Below are 27,792 nucleotides of genomic sequence, written 5' to 3'. Positions count from 1 at the left end.
GCGCCTGGGTGGCTCAGTGGGTTGAGCGTCCAACTTTTGATTTCAGTTCAGGTCATGATCTCACAGTTCATGAGATCGAGCCCCGATTTGGGGTCTACACTGACAGAGCTGAGCCTGCTTGGGATTGTCTCTCTCTCTCTCTCTGCCCCTCCCCTGCCCCTCTCTCAAAATAAAGAAACATTAAAAAAAAAAAAAAAAGAAAAGAAAAATTTCGCAATACAAGTTTAAAACCAAAAACCGTCCTACCTAGTAAATGGCTGCATTATTTGGACAAGTTACTTCACACTTTAGTCCTTAGTCACAGCTCCTACTTCTAAACAGACAACAGTCCCAGGCTCACAGGGCTGATACAGGACTAAATTGAATTACTTAAGTGAAATGCTTGACACAGAATAAGTCCTCTTATGAATGGGAGCTGTTAACAGTGGCGGCTGCTGATGGCTGGGGCAGGAAGGAAAACGAGGCAAAATGGGGACAGAGAGACATTGTTGAGAAAAGCCAACACTCTGGAAAATGTGTGCCACGAAGCCAGAGAGAGTCTGAAAACGCGACCACCCTTTTAACATTCCAAGGGCTGGTGTGAGGAGCTTCCTTGCAACCCTCCCCACCGTCTCTCCCGGGCAGACTTCACATTCCCCTGGCGACCCCAGCCTCAGCTCAGAATCCAAATTAAGGTCCACAAAAGGGTCACAAAGAGTGGCTCAGAAAAGGATGTGTTCCCCAGCCTCTTGGCAAACTCAGAGAACAGGGCGACTTGCCGGTGGGGCTGGGCAGGCAGGATGTGCTCACACCTGGATGCCTCCTGTCTGGAGTCCCGGAAGAGACCGAGAGATCCCCAAAGACGGTCCAAGGCATCAGGCATCAGCACAGGGAGGGCCCCTGCCACCTTCACAGGACGGGGTCAGAAGTAGCCATTCACATCCCTGAAGGTCAAAAGCTGTTTTTGAATTGTCTAGTTTTATGTAATGAATTTGTATGTTAATGTCTTCAAAATTATCACTGCTGTGTGTGAATTTCACCAGTGGTTTGTCATTTAAAAATGACCCTTGCACCCCCTATTCATTTCCCCTTAAGGCCTGTTCATTCCCCAGAGCCTCACAGGGATGGCAAGGGCTGAGGGTGGCAGTGACAGGAAGCTGGGAGCTCTTCCCAGAGCCCCTGGAGGGACCTCAGCCTTGGCTTGAACCTCAAGGCCCCTCGTGTCCGCCTGGCCTCTGTCTGGGGAGACTGCCACAGAAGGCTTCTGGTTTTGGTCAAATGCCATCCCACTCTCTTGCTCTCTCCTTTCTTTTTTCTTTTCCAGGACGATAGCTAATAGGATGATTCAGTCCCTTATTAAGTCGATTCATGAGAAAAAAGGAAGTCACCCAAGTTTCCAATCTTCTCTTCATTAAACGCAAGCCACTCTATGGCTCATCCCCATAAGTCCTTGATAGAAATCTGGTAACAAGGAAGAAATTCACTAAAAAGCCCTTGCTTCACCTTTCCTTTCACGTCCCAAGAATTCACTATCCTTGGCTCGTTTTCTAAGTTTCTATAGTTGTCACAGCTGAGGGCTGAGTTGGAATTGAAAGACAGGCTTCCAGATAAAATGTGATAGAAGGGGAAAGAGGCACGTGGCTCTTAAATCCATAGACGGTGCACTCCCTCATGGCAGATAGTAAAAATCCACCCAGAAAACGTCCTTCTCTGTCCCTGCGCTCTCCTCAACTCTGTCCCAAACTTAGAAGCAGCTGTTTCCCTATAACTCCAAAAAAAGCTCTCATATGCTCCGTCCCCTCATTCTTTCCAACACTGTGATCTGTACACTTAATCTACCTCCAGGCTCAGCTTATCCCTCCCTCGGCTCCTCAAATAAAAGAAGAGGAGCAGTGAAAGAATAAAAAGTCCAACGCTACCACAGAATAAAGCCCTCTTGTAAACACCATCTACAGACTCAGCAGCCTGGCTTTCTGGGTTCGCGTCCCACTTCCTCAACTAACTAGATGAAGGATCTCGGGCGAGTTGATTCAACCCTCTGTGCCTCAGTAAAGTGGTGATAATACCATACTCGTCTAGGGCTGAGTAAATAAATTAATGTGCTTAAGAAGGTGGCTGGCAGGCAACAGGCATGTAATAAATGCTAGCTGTTATTACTGGACCATCACAACGATCCTGCGCGATAGGGATTATTATTCACAGCTCTGTTTAGCAGATGTGCTCAATAGGCATTTGTTGTTGTGGGTGTAACAATAGCTTAACCTCAAGAAAAGTACAAACCAAGAAGTTAGGTGATCTGCTCAGAACGACACGGTCCATTCATGGCAGGGGTGAGACCGGACCTCTGGTCTTGGACTCCAAATGACACGCTGACGAGCTTCACACTTTCTCACGCTCCCTCCCTCAGGCACAGAAATTTAAGAAGTGCCATGGATCAGCATCAAAAACAGATTTCAGTTCCGTAGCCCCCAGAGAGTGGCAGTATCTCAAGGGAAGGGTGCAGGATTTGCCAAACAAAATCAATTTCCATTTGTTTTCATATTCCAAGAAAACACACCAAAGCGGCCTTAGGAGAAGGTGCCACCCCGTCAGAGGTGTCAAAAGACCACTCACGGCGGAGGCTTGTACGGGCCTCAATAATGTTTCAGACTAAAAGGGCTCCCTCGGGAGGCTCCTAGGCTGTCAGCGATTTGCAAAAAAGGTCAGTGCAAATCATTTGGGAGCACATTTATGCAGGCCTGGCCTAAGCCGTGTGGACTTCTGCCAAGCCCATAGTTTTTTTAAACACGCACTGTCTTCACCCTTGATAAATAGCAGCCAGGCTACAGAAATATTTCCATTACGCCCAAAGCCTCACTTGCCGCCACAACTCATCGAAATGGAGGTTTCCAGTTTGAGACGAACTCTTCCACAAAAACATCAAAAAACACACCAACCTTTCCAGCAGAGGTAACCAAGCTGGCATTTAGGAAACCTCCAAACACGAGTAAATGATATTTGTGGAAACAAATTATTTGGTAAGCATATGCTCCTGCCCAAACTCTTAATTGTATCTAATCAATGGATTAAGCCCATCTCTTCTAGCTCTGTTATGAACGCTCGTTACAAGATTTCTACACATGCGCTTCCATGAATGCTCTTCACGTCGTATATCAAGACTGATGAAGTCACCTTCTGGCCATGCTGGAGAGCTAGCAATGAAAAGCGTTTCACATGTAGCCCTGGCCCTACCACCAACTACCACGTCATTTCACGAAATGATAACACAAACAACAACTGGCACCAGCAACAGCAGCTAACACTTACGTGTTAGCAAATATGCTAACTTGCAAATATGCTAAGCCTTGCGCTAAGGACTCAGTAAGTATTTGATTCACAGGGCACCTGGGTGGCTCAGTCCGTTAAGCGTCCGACTTCGGCTCAGGTCACCATCTCACGGTTCATGGGTTTGAGCCCCGCATCAGACCCTCTGCTGTCAGTGCAGAGCCTGCTTCAGAGCCTCTGTCCCCCTCTCTCTCTGCTCCTCCCCCCCCCTTGCGCTCTCTCTCTCTCAAAAATAAAAATAAACTTTAAAAAAAAAGTTAAAAAAACCATTAAGTATTTGATTCTCATTAGCAATTATTAGGGAACAGCGATACCCTCATTGTGTGGGTCAGGAAACCAAGATTCTGAGAGACTAACTTGCCCTAAAAACCCAACAGCGACTGCAGAGGCGGCGTTCAAACTCATGTTCTTAACCACATACCATAGGTCTTTCTGAGCTGCCTTAACAACCCAGGATCACAAATTCTTCCAGGAACGGGCTGGGCGAGCTTCGAAATCCTTTCTGGCTTTAAAATTCAGTGATCCTCAAGGGCTACCTGGGTGGCTCAGTCAGTTAAGCCTCTTGGTTTCAGCTGAGGTCATGATCTTGTGGTTCCCGGTTCGAGCCCCACGTGGGGCTCTGGGCTGAGAGTGCACAGCCTGCTTGGGATTCTCTCTGCCCCTCCTCTGCTTGCTTGCTCTCTCTCAAAATAAATAAATAAACTTTATAAATAAACGAAATTCAGTAATTCTCTCTTATTTATTTATTTTTAAAGATTTTTATTTGGGGGAGGTATGTGGGTGGCTCAGTCGGTTAAGCATCCAACTCTTGATCTCGGCTTAGGTCATGATCTCACGGTTCATGAGTTCGAGCCCCGCATTCAGCTCTGTGATGACAGCACGAAGGCTGCTTGGGATTCTCTCTCTCTACCTCTCTCTTTCTGCTCCTCCCCTGCTCACGCTCTATCTCTCTCAAAATAAAGAAATAAACTTTAAAAAAAAAGATTTTGGGGCACCTGGGTGGCTCAGTTGGTTAGGCATCTGACTTCAGCTCAGGTCATGATCTTGTGGTCCGTGAGTTCAAGCCCCTGCCATCAGGCTCTGTGCTGACAGCTCAGAGCCTGGAGCCTGCTTCAGATCCTGTGTCTCCCTCTCTCTCTGCCCCTCCCCCGCTCATGCTCTGTCTCTCTTTCTCTCTCTCTCTCTCTCTCTCTCTCAAAAATAAATAAAACATTTAAAAATTTTTTTAAAAGATTTTATTTTTTTAAGTAATCATTACACCCAGTGTGGGGCTCAAACCAACATCCCCAAGATCAAGAATCACATGCTCTACCAACTGAGTCAGCCAGAATCTAAAAGATTCTCTCTTTTAGAAATAAAATGAATTTATGACTTGGAGAAATAAAATGCAATGATGTGGTGGGACTGCTAAGATGGACTGAAACATCTGTGTGTGCCTTCCCCAGATCCCACCAGCGGAGGAGAACTCCTGGTTTTCCAGGGTAATGATACCCTGTAAAACAACCAGACAGGCCCCAAACCGTCTCTGGAAAAATGACAGCTTGAAGTTCTTACAGGACACCCCCAAACTTGCTAGGGTCTGCTAATTCTCAACTGTCAGCACGCAAACCTTAATTTGACTTCTTCTTCTTTTTTCTTTTTTTTTTAAGGAAAGTCAAATGCAAGAAAATGTGCACAGTGGGGGCTAGTTTCAAGGATGTCAGTCCAAGGTGTGCGTAGGCCTTGTGGCATACTTACACCTGCTCTCCTCTCAGGTCTACACCTGCTCGTGGAAAATCCACCTGACGCAGGTAATGTGTTTCACAGCTTCCCTGTGACCACCCAGCCCGGTGGCTCAGCAGTCAGGTAACTGCGCAACGTTGTGTCCTACACACTCCTGTTGATATCTTCATACACTCCCTTCCTCATCACACATCCCAGTCCCCAGACACACAGACCCTCCACGGCTTCCTAGCCCGACTCCATCTCTGATTCATCTTCTTCCTCTCCCTGCGCAACCCAGGGGCTCCCTGTCTGGCCACCTTACCACGGGCCCACACGCGGCCAGCGGGGAGGCTCTCTCCCAGCTCACCCCTCCCGCCGCTCGCCCGAGCTCGCTGGCTCTCTCAGCTCCTGGCACAGCCTGAAACCGAAACTAATCTCAGACCTGAACAAAATGAAATCATTTCCTATGCCTGATCACCCTACATGACCACTGAAAATCTTCTCAACAGAGCTCCAAACCAGAGCTCTGGAGAATGGCCCCCTAGTACCTACTGCTTCCTTAACAAACAAGGAACAACAAGGTTAGAGGAGGAGGCAGAGTGATTTCTGTTGCTGCTTTGTTTTAATTTGCATGAGTCCATTTAAACTGATCCCAGCAAGTGAAGCCCACCACCCAGTATTTCAAAGCCACTGTTCAGCATCTGTTCATATTTGGCTCATTCTTTATTTTTTTTTAAATTTATTTATTTTGACAGAGAGAGCACAAGTTATGGAGGGGCAGAGAGAGAGGGGGAGGGAGAGAATCCCAAGCAGGCTCTGCACTGCCAGTGCAGGGCTCGATGCAGGGCTCGAACTCACAAACCGTGATATCACGACTTGAGCCGAAGTTGGACGCTTAACCGACTGAGCCACCCGAGCGCCCGTTGGCTCATTCTTAATCAGATTCCCTTCTGAGAGCAAGCCTTGTTTCTCTTCAGAGATCTCTGTGGCCCTCTTGCTGAATGCAGTTTAGATCACTATATCCTTATGCTTTTTCTCAATTTGGAAAATTCAGCCTTTACTTTTGTGCTAGGATCAATGACAAACCCAAAGCAAACGAAAAAAGCAGGTCATTATAAATGAACATAACGTCAGCCCTTGATGTTCTTTCAAAGAACTGTAAGTTTTGAGGAAGATCCTAAACTGTGTTGTGTCAATTCCCCTCGCCCCAGCACGCTTTGGGACACCTTTCTCTGCGCCTGGGGGGATTAGACAATGATTCTACTGTCGGCCTATGCTACACAGAAGTGCAAGGACAAGGGTGCTGGCCCAACAAGTGTATGGCAAAAGAGTAATGACTTCTGCTATTTACTTTTCATTCGGCAAGGTTCGCCAAAGGCGCCAAATGTGCACCCAAAGCTCTCCTGGGTGCCAGGCCAGCAGGGTGACCTGGATGACCCAGTAGCTCCAGCAGGGAACAGGCATCCTCAGAAGCATCTGAGCACAGCTGATGCTTTTCTCTAGTGCCAACAGCCCAAAGGTCAACTCCTTGCGGGTTTCCCGCAGGCCTCGTCACAAGGCTTGGACCCCACCCCGTGGGCACTCCCGGTAAGCATCCCCTCTGACTGGGATCAGCGCAGGGCAAGACCCCAGCTGTTGGGCAGATGTGCCTCGTGTCCCGGCTCACTGACTAATGGATGAGCCGCTCCATGTTACGGCAAAATAAGGACCTAGGCCAGATTTGAGCCATCTTCTAGCTCAGAAATTCCAGCTCCTTTCACCCTCCTATCGCTGAGCTGACACAGACCTCTAGGGGCCTCTACTTCGTCTTCCTGTCTCCAGATGAAATCTCTGAAACCACCAAGACAAATGAAACTCGTTCCCATTTCTAAAGACCTTCAGGGGAGGCCATTCCCCTCTGCTCCTATGAGTCACTTGTTCTCACATCTCACATCCTATCTGCAAGGAACGTTTTCCTCATCCCTTACTCGAGTCCTTCCTCCACAGCTTACGTTCATTTGCCTCTGGTTCTGCTTCTAAGTTCGGAGAGACAGGAGTGAATCACTGTGCTCTGAGCAGTAACTCTATTTTTTTTTTTTTTAAAGTAATCCCTACACCCAACGTGGGGCTCAAACTTACAACCCCGAGATCACGAGTCGCATGCTCCAGCAGCATCTGGGTGGCTCAGCGGGCTAAGCATCCAACTCTTGATTCCTGCTCAGGTCATGATCTCACAGTTCATGAGCTCGAGCCCCACATCCGGCTTCGCATCGTGCTGACAAAGCAGAACCTGCTTGGGAATCTCTCTCTCTCTTTTATCTCTCTCCCCCTCCCCTGCCCTCTCTCTCTCTCTCTCTCTCTCTCATTAAATAAACTTAAAAAGAAAAAAGAGTTGCATGCTCCACCGACGGAGCCAGCCAGGTGCCCCTCTGGGCAGTAACTCTTAGAAGATTTCTATTTCTTCTTCAGCAAGTTCACTGCAAGCATTACAGGAGATGACTCTTAAAAACCACAAAGACATCAAGGAAGCCAACTGCACTTCCCAGTTCCTGCCTCACCCCAGCCAGGGTGTTGCAGGATCCAGAAAATTTGACCCTCGGTTCTAATCAAAGTTCACAGAGTGGGAGAGTGATGTCCTGGAGACAGCGGCCACCTTTGCTCTCACTCGGCTCAAGTGCCCTCTCTTGCAGGCAGCCTTCCCCACCCCAGCTCTTCTGGACGGTAGAGCGTCCCCTCTGCAGTGCTTTGTCTCATAGCAGTGCTTGCCGTGGAGTTCTGGGCTAACCTGTCTCCCCTACAAGACCACAGGCATCTTGCAGGCAGGGGCCTCAATGACCTTTGTACGGGGGGTCAGCCCCAGCAGAGTGCCTGGCACTTGGCCAGCGGTTCTCGGCAGACTGAACACTCCAGGCACCTTCTGGTGATGTCTGAATGTGGCCTGGGCTGCCCTTCCAGCAGAGCACGAAGGCCTTTAGCCCCAGCCCCACCGTCCTCGCCTCTCTCCACCCCTAGCCCAGAATTTCTCTAAGGATGTAAGCTCTACAGAGACAGGCCTCTTGGATTCAAATCCTGGCTCTACCACCTTCTAGACATGTGATCTTGGGCAAGTTATTTAACCTCTTTACGTCTCTGTTTCTTAACTGAAAAACAGATCTGACATCTCATAGAGTCTTGTGAGAATTAAATGAGCTGATCCGTGAGAAGCACCTGGAACAGGCTTTGAGCCATAGCAAGTGCTCAGGGAGTGCTGGAATTATTCAGCAGATCTATTCCTTCCTGAAACCCCCTCCACCTTGCAGCTTTCACTCTTGACTGCATAGGGGGCCTGCCCCCCACCCCCGCTACACTCCCTTTCTCCAGAACCAATGTTAGCATCAACATAAAAGTCATGCAACTCTCCTACCTTATTATGACCCTTTCCCAACTCCCCTACTCTCATCAGCTTATTCTCTTACCCAAAAAGAAGGGAGAAGAGTCGGTTCCACAGCAGGGCTACAGATGCTGAGTCATTCTGTACCCAACTATGCTTCTCTATCATCACCCTTGACATTTCAGGCTCCCATCTCCCCACCATGCAGAACCCTTTGCTCATAATTTAAAAGCCTGAACACACTTCATCCTACTCCTCCTAAAGCCAGCTTCCACCTCTACAGACTTTAGACTGTAAAATCTTTACCAAAGATTTTCCTTAACAACAAGGAGCCTCAGAACATTAGCACCCATGTGCAGAAATAATAACAGTAATAATAGGGGCACTTGGGTGGCTCAGTCCATTGAGCGTTGGACTTTGGCTCAGGTCATGATCTTGTGGTTTGTGAGTTCGAGCCCCACATGGGGTAGCTGCTGTCAGCGTAGAGGCCTCTTGGGATCCTCTCCCTCTCCCCCTCCCCCACTGCCGCACACCCTCTCTCAAAAATAAATAAACATTAAAAAAAAGTTAACAAAAATAATAGTACTAATAGCTTCTACACTAAAGAACATTTATTCTTTGGCATACACATTAGTTCTCCTTCCACGCTTTCTAAAGCTGAGAGACTGAGGCAGGCACTTATAAAATCAGAGAGGAAGAGAGAGGGCTGGGACTCTAACTTCGGATCCTATGCTCCAAACCACTGAGCTAAGGGGTGGGAGGAGGACACCAAAGGGCCCCAGCTGCCTCTGGGGGAAGGAGGTTAGAGGGAGCTGGAACTTCTTTATCTCACCAATCATTCCTCAGAGACACTTGGTGCCACCATAACAGAAATGGAAAGGCCACATTTTACAAGGGAGTTTCTGTTTACAGGCATTGTTATAGCATTTGCCATTTATGACCTGTTTTAAAAATAATAAGAGAGGCCCCTGTGGGTGGCTCAGTCAGTTGAGCGTCCGATTCTTGGTTTCCGCTCAGGTCATGATCCTTGAGTCGTGGGATCAAGCCCCGTGTCCGGCTCCGCACTGAGCGTGGAGCCTGCATGAGAGTCTCCCCCGCTCCTCGGTCCCTCCCCCACTCATGTGCACTCTCTAAAAAAAACAAAAAACCAAAAATTAAAAATAAGCGTAATAGCCGCGTTATTAGGAGCCCATTATAACTGCTGTGACAGATCAGACGTGCTCACTGGGAGGCTGAAGGCAGAGATCAGAGAAGCACTGAGTGAGCCACCACAACCAGCATCCTCAACTCGCCAGTGCTATCCAGGGCAGCAGCAGTGAATGTGAAATTTTAGTCACTGCCACAGGACCCTGACATCTCACCAAGACAACTTCCAAGTCCCAAATTCAGGGACTTGGACTATGGCGTCTCCAAGGCCTCCTGTGTCTCTTCCTGTAAGCAAAGGAGCCTGTCAGAGTCAATGAAATGGAGGCATCTCCTCCTCTGGGCCATTTTGCATAGTTAGAGGTGACCCCTGCCTGACTCCAGCTTCCTGCCCCCAAGGCTTTAGAATACTCCTGAGGAAATGTAGGAAGCTCTGGAGGGAACAAGTGTGGGTACTGCTGTACCCCAAACACTGTGCTGGCTACTTAAATAAAGCAAAATGCCCATGAGCTACCACTGTCTCGGGGCACTTGAGCCTCAGAAGTGCTTCTCAACACCAAAGCAGAGAAGTCAGAGATGGCAACCCCTACTAAAGGCCCTTCTAGATCCGACAGCAAGCGTAGGTGCCACGAACACCTGAGCAGCCAAACTAGGGCACTTTGGTTAAGAAACCAAAGGCAGGCCACACCTCCTGGGGTGCACTGGGGTCGGTGACATCTGTCTCCTCTGGGCCCCCCACTGTCGTTTAAAGTCCAAAGGAACCTACAGTACCTGGATCCTGGCCTTGGACAATGGTGCCCCAAAACTCCTCAAGAGGGGCAGTGTTTTCACACTTGCACTCTCCACTGAAGCTCCTCCTTCCACCTCAAGCCCTCTTCGCCAAGAATAAGCTGGGGCTCTTAAAGCGCCTGGCTCCATACCCAGTGAAATTATACTTGCCTCTAATCCGATAGAACTGTGGCCCCCACGCAGCGCCTAGAGCCTTCTCGCCACACAGACAGCCCCTGGAGAAGCCCCCTGCCCCAGCCATCTGCCCCCATCCTCTGGCTGACTGTAGGGAGCTGGGCTCTGGTCCAGAGTTTCCAGGTCACCGTGGCCACACGCCCAAAGTTGCATGAGAAGGTCATGAGAAACGACCTCCTGAGAAGTCTACTCTTCGCACACTGGGATTATTCACTGACTGGCCACAAAGGAGAGAACCGTTCTGAATGGACTTTGCTGGACCGAGACTGTAGATCAGGGGTCTTCCAAGGGGTTCCAGTTCCAAAGGGTATGGTAACATCGTTATAGCGTATACAAAATGTGTCCCTGCACACGTGCACTTTGGAGACAGCAGGAGCTGGGGCTTTCACCAGATTCTCAAAGGGGTCCATGACCCCAGCCTCTGGCCCCAAGTCCCCTCCCTAGTCATGTTACCACTGCTGGGCCATCCTAGTTGTCCAAGTTCTCTCTCCTGTTTAAGGATGTGCCCAGGCCTGATGCACCACTCCTGTTCCCTTGTCTCCTGCTCCTTCCAGCAGCAGAAAGGGGACAGGCGGATTTCAAACCCAACCCTCCTGCACACACCCTTCAGCCTCCTGGTGACGTGAGCCAGGTTTCTCTCTCCATCCCAGAGATGCCACCCTCCATTCAAAATAGAGGTCCCAATGGCATCGACCCCTGACAACAGAGAGGGCCCAGTTTCACACTTGATTCCACAAAGGGGCCAAATCTCATGGTAAGGTGACCTCCTCCATGAGAATTCCCTGTGTCCCTCACTTCTTCAGGCATACATGGCTAACTCCACCAGGCGGTAAAGATGAGCATGCCTGCCAGAGAAAGAGCATGAGAGGCCCAGAACATCTCCCTGAGTCCTTTCTGCAGGACCAGGTGGCTCAGGATGCTCAGAATAACCAACAGGCAAGGTTATTCCCCATGTGGGGTGGTGTTCCTGCCTCAGGGCCAGGTGGGGAGTGAGATGGTCTCCTTGCATCCCGTACCACCTCTAGGACATCTTACATCTAAACTCCCAGTCTTTCCCCTCACTCTCACCAAAATACATACATATGTGTGTGTGTGTGTGTGTGTGTGTGTGTGTGTGTGTGTGAATGTACACACACACACACACACACACACACACACACACATATAATAAAATTAATAAAATAAAGGAAAATCTAAAACCTCCTTTCCCCTAAAACAAGTCCCTCTCCAGGAATTTCATTTCAGTAAAAATTTCCTGCAGCCAAAACTTCTTTTAAGGAGAAAAGAAAAGGCCAAGCCAGTGCCGGGTGTAAGGCAACAATGCAAGGAGAAACTGAAGAGGAAAGAATGAATAAACGCCAACACCAACCCCCTGGAGCTTAGAGCCCGGGGCATACCGAGCCGAGGGGCGGGGGAGCAGGGGCGGGGACAGTGCGTTCTGAACTTTCCCTAGCGAGCCACCGGGAGATGCAGCTCCCAGGGGACCGGGTGGGACCAGAAAAGGCTGAGCCGACCTGTGACATCGGCGGGGACGGGAAGCCAGCCTCCCCTCCTCCTAGGAGGAGCTCTGCCCTCAGCAGGCGCCCCCCGCCAGCCAGCGCCCCCAGGCCCGGGCAGCGCTGCGAGGGGCGCCCACACAAAAGGGGGAGCGGCCGGGGCAGGGGCTCAGGGCGGCGCCGGCTCAGGGAGGCCTCGCAGCCCATCCCGGCGCCGCCCGCCCGCCCGCGACCACCCCTCGAGCCCCGAGCCCCGCTCCCCGCTCCCCGCCCCCCGGTGCCCGCCCGCCTCGCGCGCCCACGGCCTGGGTGAGGAGGGGGCTCGGGGAGGAGGCGAGGGCCGCGACCCGGCGCACGCGGCTGGGGCGGCGCGGGCTCCCGGGAAGCCGCGGCGGCAGCGCCGGGAATCAAACTCGCGCCGGCCCGGCCCTCCCAGCGGCGCCGCGGCGATCGGCGCCCGAGAAGGTGGGGCCGCCGGGCCGGGCCGGAGCCGGCTCGCGCGGGGGAGCGAAGGGAGGGTCTTACCGAGCAGCCGCCACGCGCGTCCGCTGCCCCGCGGGCCCGAGGGGCCGGCGGGCGGGGGAGGGGCCGCGATCCCGCGCCGGCGGCGGTGGCGGCGGTGGCGGCGGCGGGCCCGGCGCGGCGGCGCGGCTGGGGCGCGGGAGGCGGAGAATGCGAGGCGAGGCCAGCTTCCTAGCGGCGGGCGGCGAGAAATGCAGCTGTCCCTGCGCGGCCGCCGGCGGGGCCACAAGTGGGGCCGCGCGGGGAGGAGCGGGACCGCGGGCGGGGCGCCGGCCAGGCCGCGGCGCCCCCAGACCCGCTCGGAGGCCCGACCCCCTCCGAGAGAGGAGGGAAGCCGGAATGGGGGGGGGGCGGGAAGCGGCACAGTCGCGGGGCTGGGGGACTCCGGGGACGGTTGGCGGGGTCTCCCCTGCGTCGCCCCCGCACCAGCCGCCGTGAGCCCCCACCGGCGGGCCGGAGGGCGTGAGCTAGGAGCCTCGGTCTCCCCCGGCTAGTGGGGTGCGGGGCGTCCTGCCCCTCCCTGCTCGGGGACCGGCGCCGGGAAGGCGCTCCCGGAGACGGGCCGGGGTGGGGCGGGGACCCGAGCGCGTGGCTCGGAGGGCCACCTAAGAGCAGAGCTGCCCGGGCGGGTGCAGAGGGTGGACGACGCACATCTGGGCCTGGGACAGCTGCGGTGTGGGGGAAGGGTGGCCCCTGGGAAGCTAGGGCTCCGGGAAGGAAACAAAATGCCGAGGTCGGAGGAGATGGTGAGGAGGGGGTCAGGAGATCAAAGCGGTTATCCATCACATCACATCATCAGATACCTCCTGCCATCTCCCCATCTCCCAGCATCCCCGGTCACTTTTGGGGGCTTCTGAGCCCTGAGAAGATTTTCCACAGAAGAACTTGTCCAATAAATGGGAGATCAGATTTGACTATTCTTTTTCATGTGGTTTGGCTTCAAACTCCAGTGTGGGGCCGGGGCGGGGGGGGGGGGGGCGGGGGCAGGTGGCGACAGCCCAGTATTCTGCGTTGAAGAGGAGCTACATAGGAGGTCTGAGGAGGGTGCAGTTCCAGCCCCGCCCCCGACAGCTTGCGAAGGGTCTGCACCCTCCTCTTCCACAGCCTGCCTTGGAGGCCCACTTCCCATGTGGGCCCAGACTCCAGGGAATAGCCCCTCTCCCCTCTTCCTCTGAGGGCTTCCCCCTAGCTCTGCTGAGACAAGTCAACCTGCTCAGCCACAGAGACATCTGATGGTAAAAACCACAAACCAGAGTGCCCCAGACACCGTGTGTTTCCATCATTTGCATGTCAAGGGAAGGTTTCTTTAGCAAGTTGGGAACTTGTGAGGAGGAGAAACCTCAGAACCACACCCTCCTTGGGGAGGTCCAACATCAGGTTAGCATTTGGAGTACAGCTCCAGGGTGGGGTGCCCAGACCCTCTGAGGATCTCCTCTCCACCCCACACCCCACCTCATGCTCCTTCACTTGGTGGTACATGCCCTTGCCGGGAGGGGGGGGGGGGTTGCTTGAAACCTCAGGAGGTAGTCCCTAGACCCCAGATCAAAGACCCTTAATCTAGACCAACTGCCTCCTGGCTCCTGTCCTGAAGTTGTAACTGGGAGCTTGGGATTGATCCTCTTTGCGGGTCTTCTAGATTATGTCATCATGAGTGTTACCTTATTCCAGCCCACAGTGCGGTTCACTTTTCTGCCTACTTGCAAGATGCTTCTGCAGTTCCTCCCTGTCACCTGCAGAGCCCGGAAAACGCATCCGCAGACTTGGAGATACCGCTATTTGCATTTGCCCCTGAGTGTTCATAAAATCTTTTAATACGCTATTAATACAGTCATCAAATGAAATCAGTCACTCGAATGGATGCTCTTCATTGAAGGACACTTCTTGGGCATTGCTACCTTATCCTTCCTTTCAGGGCTGTCTTTCTGGAAGCTTTTCCTCAGACCCCTCCCCTGCCTCTGATACCCACCCTGGGTAACTTCCCTCACTCCTACCACTGCCTCTGAGCCATAAGGGCCCAGAGGCTCCCAGGCCAGGCCTGCAGGTCCCTCGGACACCTCACAGGCAAGGAGGCTAAAATCGAACTCGGAGCCTTTGCCTGTCCAATCCTCCTCCTCCTCCTCTTTGGCAGCTGGAAACCTCAGATCTCAAGTGTCCCTTGCCCTATATTCTATTGGTTACCAAGTCCTGTTCCTTCCTCCTCCACCCCACCCCCACCTTATTCCCCCAGCTTCTGCCCTGGGTTGGGCCCCTGTTGTCCCTGCTCAGCTCAGAGGATGACATATGCTCTCAGGCACAACCCCCACGCTCCAGGAGGCTCCATCGGTTCTTTCTCCCCTTCTCTGCTTCATACCTTCAAACCTGAGGGATGCCCCCCTTTTTAAGAAGCCTGTAACCCTGCCCTGCCCTCCGGCCATTGCCCTGGTTCTCTCTTGCCCATTCCTCGATAGCTCAATAAACTTCTCCAGAAAGAAACCAGACACGCTGTCTAATCCCTCAATCCCCCTTGGATCCTGCAGTTGAGACCCTGCCCCCAGCATTCCAGGGGCAGTTAACACCCTGAAATGACTCCCACCCCGTGGCTTCCCACCTTTGTTTTCCTACCAGCTCCTTCCTTTCTTCAGCCCTGCCTGCCCCAGGGGCTTCTCCAGGGTACAGTCCTCTTGCCTTTTCCTTAAATCCCACAACTCCCAAGATGTTCTCCCAGTGGGGCTAGAGTGGAGCAGGTACCAAGCCCCGATTGCCCCCCACTTGCGTGCTGCATGACTTTAGGGCAGTTACTGAACTTTCTCTGGGCCTGTTTTCCTCACCTGAATTTGGAGCTCACAACCTCCAAAGATCGGGGTGAGGTTTACACAAATCCACGCATGTGAAGCGCCCAGACCACTGCCTGGCACATCAAAATGTGCAGTGACGGCTAGCATCGTTACTGATGATAGTAGCACGGCGTCTGCCGCCAGCTGTCTGGGGTGATGACCCATTCTGGGGTCCCCACTCCCTCTCCTGAGCTCCTGCCTGGAATGTGTAACTGCCATTGGACAGCCTGGCGCAGAACCACCTCATCTTCAGCGTGGCAAGCCTGGAAGCCGTGAACTCCACATCCTCCTTCGCCAGAACTCTCTGTCCTGAAGAAGGGCACCTCCCATTCATATGAGCTACCAAGTTCATATGCTGCGAATTCAGGGCTTTCTACTTCCTGAATGTCTCTGGAATGTGCCCCCTCTGCATTCCCACGGCTCTGCCCTTGTTCTGCTGGTGCCACCAGGGCTCCTGACTTTCAATCCATCCTTCTCGATGCTGGCAGGTTATTTTCTAAAGCTTAGACTGGTGATGTCTCTGTCTTGTTGAAAAGATACGAATGACAACCCATTGCTTGGAGAATAAAATTTGAACTCCTTCGGGAGGCCCTTCCCAGCCTGCCCTTCGCCTACACTCCAGTCCCTCCCCTTTCCTGTCCTTGCCCCTTACCCCCAAGCTAGGACAGTCAAGACCACTTGCTGTTCCCACTGAGCAAATGGGAAGGTGAGGAAAGCTTCTTGCCAAGTCTGTGGTTATACTAAGCACAGATAAGTGGGAGCATATCCGCTGTGTCCCACCTCTGCAATGAGGGTGAGGCTGAGCTGTGGGGCTCAGGCTTGGAAAGAGCGGGTTCCAACTGGACCCCAGGGAAAACCAGACATTGCCCTTCTGGGATTTCCGCAGCCCCAGACAAATGCTGGGGCACAAATCGTGGACAAGAACACGTGGCTGCGGCTTGGGAAACAGCCCATTCTCTTGCCCTAAAGAGAAGCCTTCTAGCATCACTGAAGCTTAGTCAGGTCCAAGGTGGAAAAGAAAGTGGCGCGAACATCCAGACAACTGGGGTAATCCTATCCCTTTCTCCAGCTTTACCGATCTGAGCAGGAAACTCAGAGGACGCTGACAAGTAATTGGCAGTAACACGTGGGGGTTTTGAAAGAACACATGAGAGAAACACGGAAACAGGGGAGACATTTTTTACTCAAAATAAATGAGTACGCACCTCCCCTCCCGGGATGGTAACTAGATGGAAACCTGTGGGATTGCCAACCTGACTTCCAACTGAGAGAAGGATTCCCAGGCCCCTCACCCCTTTCCCGGGGCACCAATGCCAATGTCATGCCTGTAGCACTTTCTGCGAACTCTCCTTCTCTTGAGTAGCCCGCTGCTCCCCAGCGGTCCCTCTGTCCATCCTGCCTACATATAGCTCAGGGTAAGGTAGTAGCTCTCCGCATGAGCTCCTGGGAGACAGGGGGTGTCCTCTGTCTCAGTGCTTGTACCACCCAGCCTGGCAGCGCCATGAGTGAGTACACATCTCCCTCAACTTACAGTAGCTACGTCCTGACAAACGCATCCTAAATTGAAAGTGTCATAAGTCAAAAACACATCGAATACATCTAACCTGCTGAACATCACAGCTTCGCCCAGGCTGCCTGACCTGTGCTAGGAACACTTAACATTAGCCTACAGGTAGGCAAAATCATCTACCACAGGGCCCATTTTATAATAAGGTGCTGACTGGGGCGCCTGGGTGGCTCAGTCGCTTAAGCGTCCGACTTTAGCTCAGGTCACGATCTCGCGGTCTGTGAGTTCGAGCCCCGAGTTGGGCTCTGGGCTGATGGCTCACAGCCTGGAGCCTGCTTCCGATTCTGTGTCCCACTCTCTCTCTGACCCTCCCCCGTTCATGCTCTGTCTCTCTCTGTCTCAAAAATAAATAAACGTTTAAAAAAATTATATAATAAGGTGCTGACTGTCTCATGTCACGTATTGAATACTGTACTGAAAGTGAGGGACAGAACGGTTGTATGGGTACAGAATGGTTATCAGTGTATGGGTTGTGACCCTCCTGATCTTGGGGCTGACTAGAAGCTTCGTCCTGCCACCGACATCATGGGAGAGCCTCGTATATCACGAGCCCGGGAAAAGATTCAAATTCACATTTCAAGGTAAAAGATCCAAATTCACAATTCGAAGTAGAGTTTCTACTGAATGTGTATGTGCTTCGCACCATCATAAAGTCGAAAAATCACAAACTGGACCACTGAAAGGCAAGGACTGTCTGTAACTATTTGCCAAAGGACTGACTTCTGACAGGTGGGTGAGACGCGTCTGGTTTGCCCTTACAAAAACCACATGTCCTCCCTTCACGGGTAGCAGTTTGTAAGGCTGCAGGGGTCCTGACCTCCTGTACAAAGTCTGCTAGCTTGTCCTCTACAAGGCAGTGGGGTGAAGATCAGGGATACATAAATGGAATTTCAGGTAACCTTTATCCAGGGGCCTCAGGTGGCTCAGTGGGTCGAGCAACCGACTTCAGCTCAGGTCATGATCTCGTGGTTTGTGAGTTCGAGTCTGGGTTGCTGCTGTCAGCACAGAGCCTGCTTTGGCTCCTCTGTCCCCTCTCTCTGCCCCTCCCCTGCTTGCACTCTCCCCAAAATAAACAAATAATAACAAACGAACAAAAAGGACATTTAATGTCTACAAAAATGTTCACAATGTGTTTGGAAAAGGGAGGCTATGAAACAGCTTATGCATTATGAGCCCGTTTATTTATTTTTATTTATTTAGTTATAAGCATAGAAGAAAATTTGCCAACATATTAACAAATTGTTGAATGAGAGTTTTATAGATAACTTTTATTTTATCTTTTTTTTTAAGTTTATTTATTTTGAGAGAGAGAGAGCACTCAAACACATTTGGGGCTCAAACCCATGAACTATGAGATCATGACCTGAGCTGAAATCAAGAGTCGGGCACTTACCCAACTGAGCCACCCAGGCACCCCAGATAACTTTTGTTTTATTAATAATTATTATTAATTAATACTTTTCTGGACTTGCCAAATTTCCTACGTTGAATGTACATTCCTTTGTAATCATATATATGTATACGTCTGTGATAGTTTTCAGGGTCACCTTGATTGGAAGGAGGAAAGTTAAACATAAATACCTTTCCCTCCGTAATTACATTTAACTTAGGCAATTTCAAGCCAATTCTAGGACCTTTTTCGCCCACTTCCCATACTGAGACCCCCAAAATGAACAATGTCTAGCCCTTCCTCACCTCACCTCCCAAGTCTAAGGGGAAGGTAGATGTGGAGCAGCTGGCAAACAAGACAAGGCAGAGTGTGACATGAAGGTCAAGGTGTAAGCAGATCTAGGGAGGAAGGGGTTCATTGTCAAGGGGGAGAGATCAGAGAGGGCGCCTTTGACGAAGTGGCTTTTGAGCCTGCACAAATATTTCACGAGGCTAGACATTCAATCCTGGCTCGGAGCAGCAGATTCCTTCTTCCTCGTAAACTCCCTCTAAACCTGCTCCGTCCGCATAGTGTGGTGACCAAGACCTTGGCGCCACTCAGACCAGGGCACAAGTAAATCCCTGCGAGGTACTTAGCCTGAATCTCAGTTTTCTCATCTCTAAAACGACAGTAAGAATATCACTGTCTTCCTCACTAGATTAAAAATAATAATGGTGTGGGGCACCTGGATGGCTCAGTCGGTAGAGCTTATGACTCTTGATCTTGGGGTTGTGAGTTTGAGCCCCACATTGGGCGTAGAGATTACTTAAAAATAAAAACAGTGAAATAAAAATAATAATAGTAAATGATAAAGTTTTTTGAACAATTTATAATGTGTCTGACCCTGTTTTAAGCACTTTGGCACATTTTACCTCATTTAATCCAGAAACACCCTAAGAGGCAAGCGTTGTTTTTCACTCCTATTTCACAGATGTGGAAACTGAGGCAGAGGGAGGTCAAAAGCTTTGCCCAAATTCCAACCGTAAGTGGGAGAACCATGGTACAAACCCAGCCTGTGACTCCAGAGTCCATACCCTTCACTACACTCCTGGAGTTAACAATTACAATTATTATAAAAGCAAACACATGATGCTTACTATGTGCCAGTTAACCTTTACATTGTTTTTTAAAAGTCTTTTTATTAATTAATTAATTTATTTTAATGTTTATTTTTGAGAGAGACAGAGCACGAGCAGGGGAGGGGCAGAGAGAGAGGGAGACACAGAATCTGAAGCAGGCTCCAGGCTCTGAGCTGTCAGCACAGAGCCTGAAGCAGGGCTTGAACCCACAAGCTCTGAGATCATGACCTGAGCCAAAGTCAGATACTTAACCAACTGAGCCACCCAGGCGCTCCTATTTTTATTATTTTTAAACTCTACCCCCAGGGCTCCTGGTGGCTCAGTCAGTTGAGCCACTGACTTTTGATTTTCTCTCAGGTCATGATCCCAGGGTCCTGGGATCGAGTCCATGCTGAGTGTGGAGCCTGCTTGAGATTCTCTCTCTCTGCCCCTCTCCCCCACACTCTCTCTCTCTAAAATTAAAAAAAAAGGGGCGCCTGGGTGGCTCAGTCGGTTGAGCGTCCGACTTCGGCTCCCGTCATGATCTTGCTGTCCGTGAGTTCGAGCCCCGCGCCAGGCTCTGTGCTGACCGCTCAGAGCCTGGAGCCCGTTTCAGATTCTGTGTCTCCCTCTCTCTCTGACCCTCCCCCGTTCATGCTCTGTCTCTCTCTGTCTCAAAAATAAATAAACGTTAAAAAAATTTAAAAAAAAAATTTAGGGGCTCCTGGGTGACGCAGTCGGTTAAGTGTCTGACTCTTGATCTCGGCTCAGGTCACGATCTCACCGTTCTTGAGTTCAAGCCCCGCATCCGGCTCTGTGCTGATGGTGCAGAGCCTGCTTGGGATTCTGTCTCTCAAAATAAATAAAAAATTAAAAAAAATTTTTTTTAAACGTTTAAACTCTATGCCCAATCTGGGGCTTGAACTCAGGACTCTGAGATCAAGAGTTGCACGCTCTACTGCCTGAGCCAGCCAGGCTCCCCAACACTAACATTCTTACCTCATTTACTCCTCAACAGCCCTCAGGTAGGTACTACCATCAGGCCTTGTTCACAGATGAGGAAACTGAGGCACAGAGAGATTAAGTAACTTGTGCACATTTGTTTTGCACAGCTGGGATCAGGAGGAGGTGGTCTGGCTGCAGTGTCCGTTCCTCATCACTGTAATACACTTAGACAATGATGCCTGTTTTGCTTACTGTCATTCTTATAATTCAAAGGGGCCTGCCCGAAATCAAATTAGTCTAAGACGTTAGATCTGGTCCGTCCCAGCAATAATGATTCATGGAGGGGGTTGGGGATGGGGCAAGATGAATATTCCTGAGTCGGACTTGGGGAGCAGAGCCACAGGTAAAGGAGCATCTGGGGAGGACCCCTCGGGCGGGCCGGTAAATGGCCAAGGAAGGAAAGAGAGGAAGCTGGCGCTACATCATCGGCCCCTGAGTGAGGCTCTGGGCACTAGTGGAAAGGCAGGAATATCTTCTTCTTTGGCAGAAGAGCTTCCCTGGGGTTGTACCACGGCCAGTTCCAAGGTGGTGGGCAGGGGACCCTCCCTAGAGGGCTGAGTGATGTCTTTGAGGGAGATTCCACTTACTGGGTGTCTCTTTTATTTTTTAAGTTTATATTTATTTATTTATTTATTTATTTATTTATTTATTTATTTAGAGTGAATGAGCAGGGGAGGGGCAGTGAGAGAGGGAGAGAGAGAATCCCAAGCAGGCTCCACGCTGTCAGTGCAAACCCCAACGTGGGGCTCGATCCCACAAACCGGGAGATCATGACCTGAGCAGAAATCAAGAGTTGGATGCTCAACTGACCGAGCCGCCCCTACTGGGTGTCTCTTTAAAAGGGAAAATAGAGCCCTCTGGCAGAGCTGAACCCTTGGGACAAGGGGACCCTGAGGCTGTGACTCAGTTTCCAGGGTCCAAGACCCTCAGCTCCAGGTCCCATACCTGATCCTGCAGGGCCTGCTTCCCTTGGGGCAGGAGGAGATAGAGGCCAGGGCTCAATTCAGCTCTGTTTCCTAATTAGGAAAGTGTCACATGATGGTGGCAGGTCAGAGGAGAGGCACAGCAATATAGTAGCATAGAGGGGCATAGCTACCACTGCATGGTGGGGTCACTGGAAGCCCAAACTGAGATTTATGCTGTTGTTTTTTTTTTAATGTTTATTTATTTTTGAGAGAAAGAGCACAAGGAGGGGAGACACAGAGAGGGGGGGACACAGAATCCAAAGCAGGTTCCAGGCTCTGAGCTGTCAGCACAGAGCCCAACGTGGGGCTCGAACTCACAAACTGTGAGATCACGACCTGAGCTGAAGTCGGATGCTCAACAGACTGAGCCACCCCAGGCTTGGTTTACTGTGGGTTCGTGGATTATTACTTTCCTTCAATGTTATAATTTATTATCATTATTTATTTCAATGCTTAGATTGTTCCAGATTCTGGCCATTTCCTTGCTCCTGTGTTCTTTCAGTATGTTCCCATTTTATCTGATACATTCCCATCTCTACAAACTTGTGCAAAGAGATGTTTACACCACCATGGTAAACCCGAATTAGACCATCAATGGATGCTAAATCTAGGGGGAAATTTTGATGCGGAGGATATTTGAATGGTCTTAAAGTGTTTTCCCATAGACTGCTTATTAGTTGCAAGGGGGAGAAAAGTAATCATAAGTGGAGAAACTGGGCAACACCTTGACTGGGTGATCTAAATTATCATCATCTATGGGGGACAGAGGGACATCATGTGCCTCCAGATAGGATATCCTGAGGACACATTGCCTCAGCAGTATTCCTGCTGAGAATGCGTTATCTCAATTTAACCATGGGAAAACATCAGATAAACACAAGACGAGGAATTTCTATTTTTTAAAATGTCTTCTTGTTTTTTAATGTTTATGTATTTATTTTGAGAGAGAGATAGAGAGCAAGCAGGTGAGGGGGAGAGAGAGAGGGAGACAGAGAATCAGAGGCAGGCTTCGTGCTGTCAGTGCAGAGCCCCATGCAGGCCTCGAACTCATGCACTGTGAGATCATGACCTGAGCAAAACCAAGAGTTGGACGCTTAAACGACTGAGTCACCCAGGCACCCAGAGGAACATTCTATTAAAAAAAAAAAAAAAAAAAAAGCAGGGGTCTGTAATTTAAAAAATAATAAGAATAAAGGTAGTCATATAAATGTTCCAGTTTTAAGGAGCCTAAAGAAACACAACAACTAAACACAATACCTGACCCTAGACTAGACCTTATACTGGGTGCCGTCAAGGATATAATTAGACCATCTGACGAAATTGTAATATGGATGGTAGATGAAATGAAAGTATTATATAGATGTAAGTGTATAAAGTTAATAAGAGTATAAGAGTGTAAGAGCATTATCCATGTTTAGGAAATGCATACAGAAGTATTTAGGGATAAGGGCCGTGATGTATGAAACCCTGCAATAGTTTTTAAAAAATTAGAGAGAGAGAGCCTATATGTAATTAAACACGGAATAAAATGTTAGCAATAGGTGAATCTGGGTAAAGGGTATACAGGTGTTTCTTGTACTATTTTCATTTTTGCAACTTTTTGTAATTTTGAAATTATTTCCAAATAAAAAGTGTTTGAAAAATATTTCAAGCTCACTTTACGTTTTCTGTGTCCAAGCCCTGCAATCAGGGTTTTCTCCGGAGGATGCTGGTGAGCAGGAATATTTAACCACATTTGGGAAAAAAAAAAAAAAAAAAGTGAGTGAGAAAAGCATTCCTAGCATATGGAACAGCATGACAGAAGGCAATGAAATGTGAAATGTAAGCGTAGGCGGAAGAACGGACTGGTTTCTAGCAATAGCGAGTCTTCTGAAAGGCCACCCAGCAAAGGGCATCCCAGGATGAACGGCGGCCTTCCCAAGGGCTGCAAAACGCAGTCCCCCCAGCTTCCCACAAGCCTCTCCCGATTCGCCGCACCTGTGTGATTTGGGTGCTGGCTACAATAAAGTGACAGCTCCGGCCATCCTTCAGGGGCCAACGCTATTCGGCGGCACTTCACCTGCGGAAGCATAGAGCTGCACTGTACCTATTTACATAGAAAACGTACAACTACCGTGCGGGGAGAAGAAAGTGAAGCAGCACTGGAGAAACTTCTACAGGAGGACGGCTCGGCGTGAATGAACACCCTGACTCGACCAATCAGAACGCAGGAGATTTCAACCAATCCCGGCTCGGCGGTGCTCCGGTGGGGGCGGGCCGTCACGCCCCGGGTTGGTGGCTCGCAGCTGCTCCCCCGCAGCCCCGCGGTAACTCTGGTCGGCCCGGGGGCGGGATCGCGGAGGGGAGGCCGGCAAAGTAGATCGGGCCAAACGGTGGAGGGCACCGGACGCTAGGCATGGCAGTTTGGGGACCACGGGAGCTTGACCGATGCGGCCCTGGCAAAACCCACGTTTGCCTCGCTCTCTGCGGGGGGCCCCCCTCTCCGAGCGCGTGAGCCCCGGGACGCCTTCCTTCGAGAGAGCAGGTGGAGCCGACTGGGACTGACTCGGGAGCGAGCAGGTGTGAGGAAGCTGTCAGGCTTCTCTCCCCCATCCTGCCTGGGCAGGAGGCGGTGCTTCCTTTCTTTTTGAGAAGGCAGGAGGGCAGGCCCGAGCCAGACTTGCAGTCCACTGTAAGCAGAACTCACTCTCTGGTCAGGAGGTGGGACCGCGGATCTTGTGTGGATGTAGTGCGTGTGGGGGCAGGAAGCGAGATGGAAAGACTTCTCTGAAGCAGGATGCACCGTCCCCAGCTGGGCACATGTCATGACCACTTTTCCAGGTCTCCCAGCCCGGTGGTTCTTCCCTGGGTCTAACCTGAGCCCTGTCTGCCACATCTCCGGCCAGCCATCAGTTAGCTGCTTTTCCGAAGATGCGTCTTCCATCTAACTGTCTCATTCTTGCATGAGGCCCTGGTTCCTATGCTGGATGCCAGTCCTCAGAATCTGAGAGTCTGAGGTGGGGAAGCCATGCAGGAAAGCACCCGGCTCCTTTGTAGGTCTTAGGGAGAATGCAGTTAGTGTCTCTGAGCAAAGTGATGTTGCTGTTCCTGGGATAGGAAAATAGGAGGACCAGGTGGAGGGGGGGGGGGTCCATTCTTACTGTCATTCTACAGCTGAGGAAAGGGAGGCCAGAGAGGTTATGTATCTTGCTCAAGATCACACAGCTCCAGGTGGCACAGCCTGGATTTACACCCAGGCCTGTCAGATTCCAACTCTGCTTTTGATTGCAACCCTGTATTTCAGGGACGGTCTGCCAGGTCTCACCCTCCACTGGATCCTCTGGGGGCCACACTTACCTGTTGCTGTTGTTTCTGGTCTTGGCACTTGGTTCTTTGCTGTGTTTCAGGCTTCCCGGACACTGGGACTCATCGATACAGGGCAAAGTCAGTAAAACCACAGGCTGTCACAGCCCCACTAATTTGGAACCAGAGATTTAGGGGATGTGGAACCCACAGTCGGACTTAGAAACCAGAGGGTGCTCGCCTACCTCTACTTTATTTGGGTATCTGCCAACTTCTCCTGTCACACTGAGGAGGAATGAGCCAACCACCTAAAGTTACAGGGGAGGTTTCAGAGGGAGCCACATTTACATTGGTTTTGCAAGACCTCTAGGGGTTCATAATGGAGGAAATGGGAAAGTTGCTTGTGGGGAGGCCATTCTAGGCCGAGGGAACAGCACATAGAAAGGTTCCACCTCCTTTGACTCTCTTTCCCCACCTCTACCCTTGCCCCATTCTCCCTCAGCGATCCTTGATGGCCACGGAGCTCCTGGTGTTGACAAAGTGGCAGAACTTCTCTTGTGTTGGACAGGCCACCGTGAGTCAGGGCCTGCTCTCCTGGGATGACGCTGTGGCATTCCGGGAAGGATGCCCACCTCTTCAGCTAGAAGTGGCTCATGGACCCCCACCGTAGGGGGATTCCATACTAATCACTTGAATCTTGCCTGTTTCTTCAGCTACTGATTTCATCCTTTTTATGGCTGAAGACACATCTTTCCTGCCCCTTGACTGAAGCTGAAATGATCACAGCTGGCTTGGACTAGCAGCCTGTCTCTGAGGCCTCGGAGTCATCATGTCCAACCCAGGGCAGATGAGTGGAAAGGGGAGGGGACCGGGGTGAGGGTTACACCACAGGAAGCACAAGGACATTTTCTCCAAAATCTCTCTCCCCGCCCTGGGCCTCTTCCTAACCTCCAAGTCTCCCATTTCCTTCCTCCCTCTCCCCTTCCCCCCACTAAGCAAAGTTGATGTCTCTCTGGCTCTTTTCCCCGCTAACAAAGCGAGGATTCCTTGGCTCCTGAGCAAGGGCCTTGGGGATCCAGGCTCCAAGTCAGATCTCTGAGTGGATTAAGCGGACTCTGTAAAGACTGTGCCTTTGGTGGCCCCTGACTGCCCCTAAGATTGACAGAGATTTAAATTTGCATCCCAGTCTCTGAGGCTGGCTCCTCTCTCCATGAGCAGCCTCTAGAATTGGTACATCTGCTCCCAGTCTTGGACCTGGCACTGACTTTCAGACAAAGCTGATGGGCATGATGGGCAGCACGTCCCTTCCATTCCCCCTTGGTCTCCTTGTCCTCTCCATTTGCTTCTGCACCGCCCCCCCACCCCCACCCCCGTGCCAAAGGAATAGTTCACTGGCAGAACACAATGTTGTCCTCAAATGTCCCTCTTTAGCCTGGTAGTTCTTGCTCCAGGCCCTTTCTAGATGTGTTTAGGGAAAAGTGACATACAGGTAACAAGGCTGATGCAGCCAAATGCATATGAACCTCACTTCTGAGAAAAACCCATAAAGAATATAAATTTACAAAATACTCCAGAGAATTCCTCCTGCATGGTTGGCAGGTACACACTCAGAAAGGATTCATTCCCATAAGAAGAGTGATTTTAAATTCTTATTTTACGTCCTCTTCAAAGAGATATTTAGGATTGGGAAGGAGATGGGATGGCAATTTAAGATAATCAAGGATGAAGAAAATTTCTGAAATTATGATGCAAGTCAGGGGTGATACAGACTCTTAAGTGTGAAAATCCCTTCTCTTCCCATGACATGGCAGTTTTTGTAAAGTGAAGTATACTTAACCCTCATGGTCCAGGGCCAAGATCTGGGTCAAGTGCCTGTTTTGGGAAGGGAAAATCTAACGAGCCAACCCCTGATGGGTTGCCTCAAGGAGAGGGCTAGATTACAGAAAAATCCAACAAAGCAAAGCCCTTGACCCTCTCTCCATTCCTTCCTTGGGAACCACATGGGTCTGATTGCCCAAAAGTGGGCAACCAAGAGAAGCTGGTGTCCAGATCAATGCACAGTCAGCCAGTCAGTCAGTACTGAGCCCTGAACCATTACACTGACCTGCCGCCCGCCCCCCCCCCCCCCCGGCCATTTTTACAAGACCAGGGGGAGATTATCCAGTAATCTGTCAAGGTCAGACCAGCTGTGGGGGAGATTTATAGGCCCAAATGGGGACAAATGGCATTTGTTCAGCTACGAGACTCCTTAAGGAGGAAATGCAAAGACTGCAGGACTGAGGGCGAGATTTATTAGAGCAGGGAGGGGAAAGTGATTACATCCCATGAGCACACTGGACTTTTAGTCCAGTGATCCTCGAGGACACTTCAGGGAAAACCTTCACTATCCCCTCTCCATCCTGCACCCAGGTCTCTTTGGAGAGGACTAAACTGCAGAGTCCCTCAAGAAGAGCAGAGAGACTTGTACACCCAGGACTGTAAAGATTAACTAGCAACTCAGTGAAATAACACTTCTTGTTTCCGGACAAAAACACCAGGAACACTTTTCCTCCAGCTGTTTTCACGGAGTCCACAGAGACTAAAGCAATCGTCAGAAAAAGTTTGAAAAGCCTCAATTCTATATAAAACAGAATTTGGGTGTAGGTACCCAAAACTTTTTCATTAAATGAAGTGTCAGGTTCATCTTGATTTGCTATCTGGTGATACTGTCACTGGAGTACTTGTCATGTCTCTTAACAGCCTCCTTCGAGGTGGCAACCACATGGGAACCACCTTTACTGTCCTTTAGTGCCAGATGGTGTCTGGCACATTGTTGGCACCTAACGGACATCTGATGGATCTGGTTGAACACAAACGGGCCTAAGACCCTTTACAAGTAAAGAAATTGGCTTCTAGAGCATGAGAAATGTTCTAAATCCATTTTCTCTTTTGGATGGAACAGGGGCCTAAGCCTGGGCCACTGCCCCAAGGCCTGGCTGCCTAGACTCTCCTCAGGCGGACTGGCAGTACTTGTGGGGTCAGTCTGGTGCATTTCCACCCTCCCTTCTCTGCAGGAGCTCGGTACCAACCAGCCGGACATCAGTCCCTCCCCGTTCCTCCAGCCCCGTGCTGATGCGTACTACCTGGAGAAGCAAGTGCTTTCAACATTGCTCTACCATCATGGTGAACCGGTGAAGCTTCTGAGATATTAAGC

General features: G+C 50.6%; 1 protein-coding gene across 3 annotated transcripts in view; it reads right to left on the bottom strand.

The window, feature by feature from the left end:
* CUEDC1 (CUE domain containing 1) overlaps positions 1-12,504 on the bottom strand; it is an 83,240-nt gene extending 70,736 nt beyond the window's left edge. Inside the window, exon 1 of one of the 3 annotated variants that reach the window (XM_042966533.1) lies at positions 12,484-12,504. The gene's annotated coding sequence lies outside the window, so the exon portion shown is untranslated. The remainder of the gene's footprint in view (positions 1-12,483) is intronic. The other 2 variants (XM_042966530.1, XM_042966532.1) reach the window with 2 other exon arrangements.
* Between the last annotated feature and the right edge of the window lie 15,288 nt (positions 12,505-27,792).

Source organism: Panthera tigris, chromosome E1 (genome assembly GCF_018350195.1).
Source record: "Panthera tigris isolate Pti1 chromosome E1, P.tigris_Pti1_mat1.1, whole genome shotgun sequence".
Taxonomy (NCBI): domain Eukaryota; kingdom Metazoa; phylum Chordata; class Mammalia; order Carnivora; family Felidae; genus Panthera; species Panthera tigris.
This window is presented reverse-complemented; position numbering and strand designations above follow the sequence as displayed.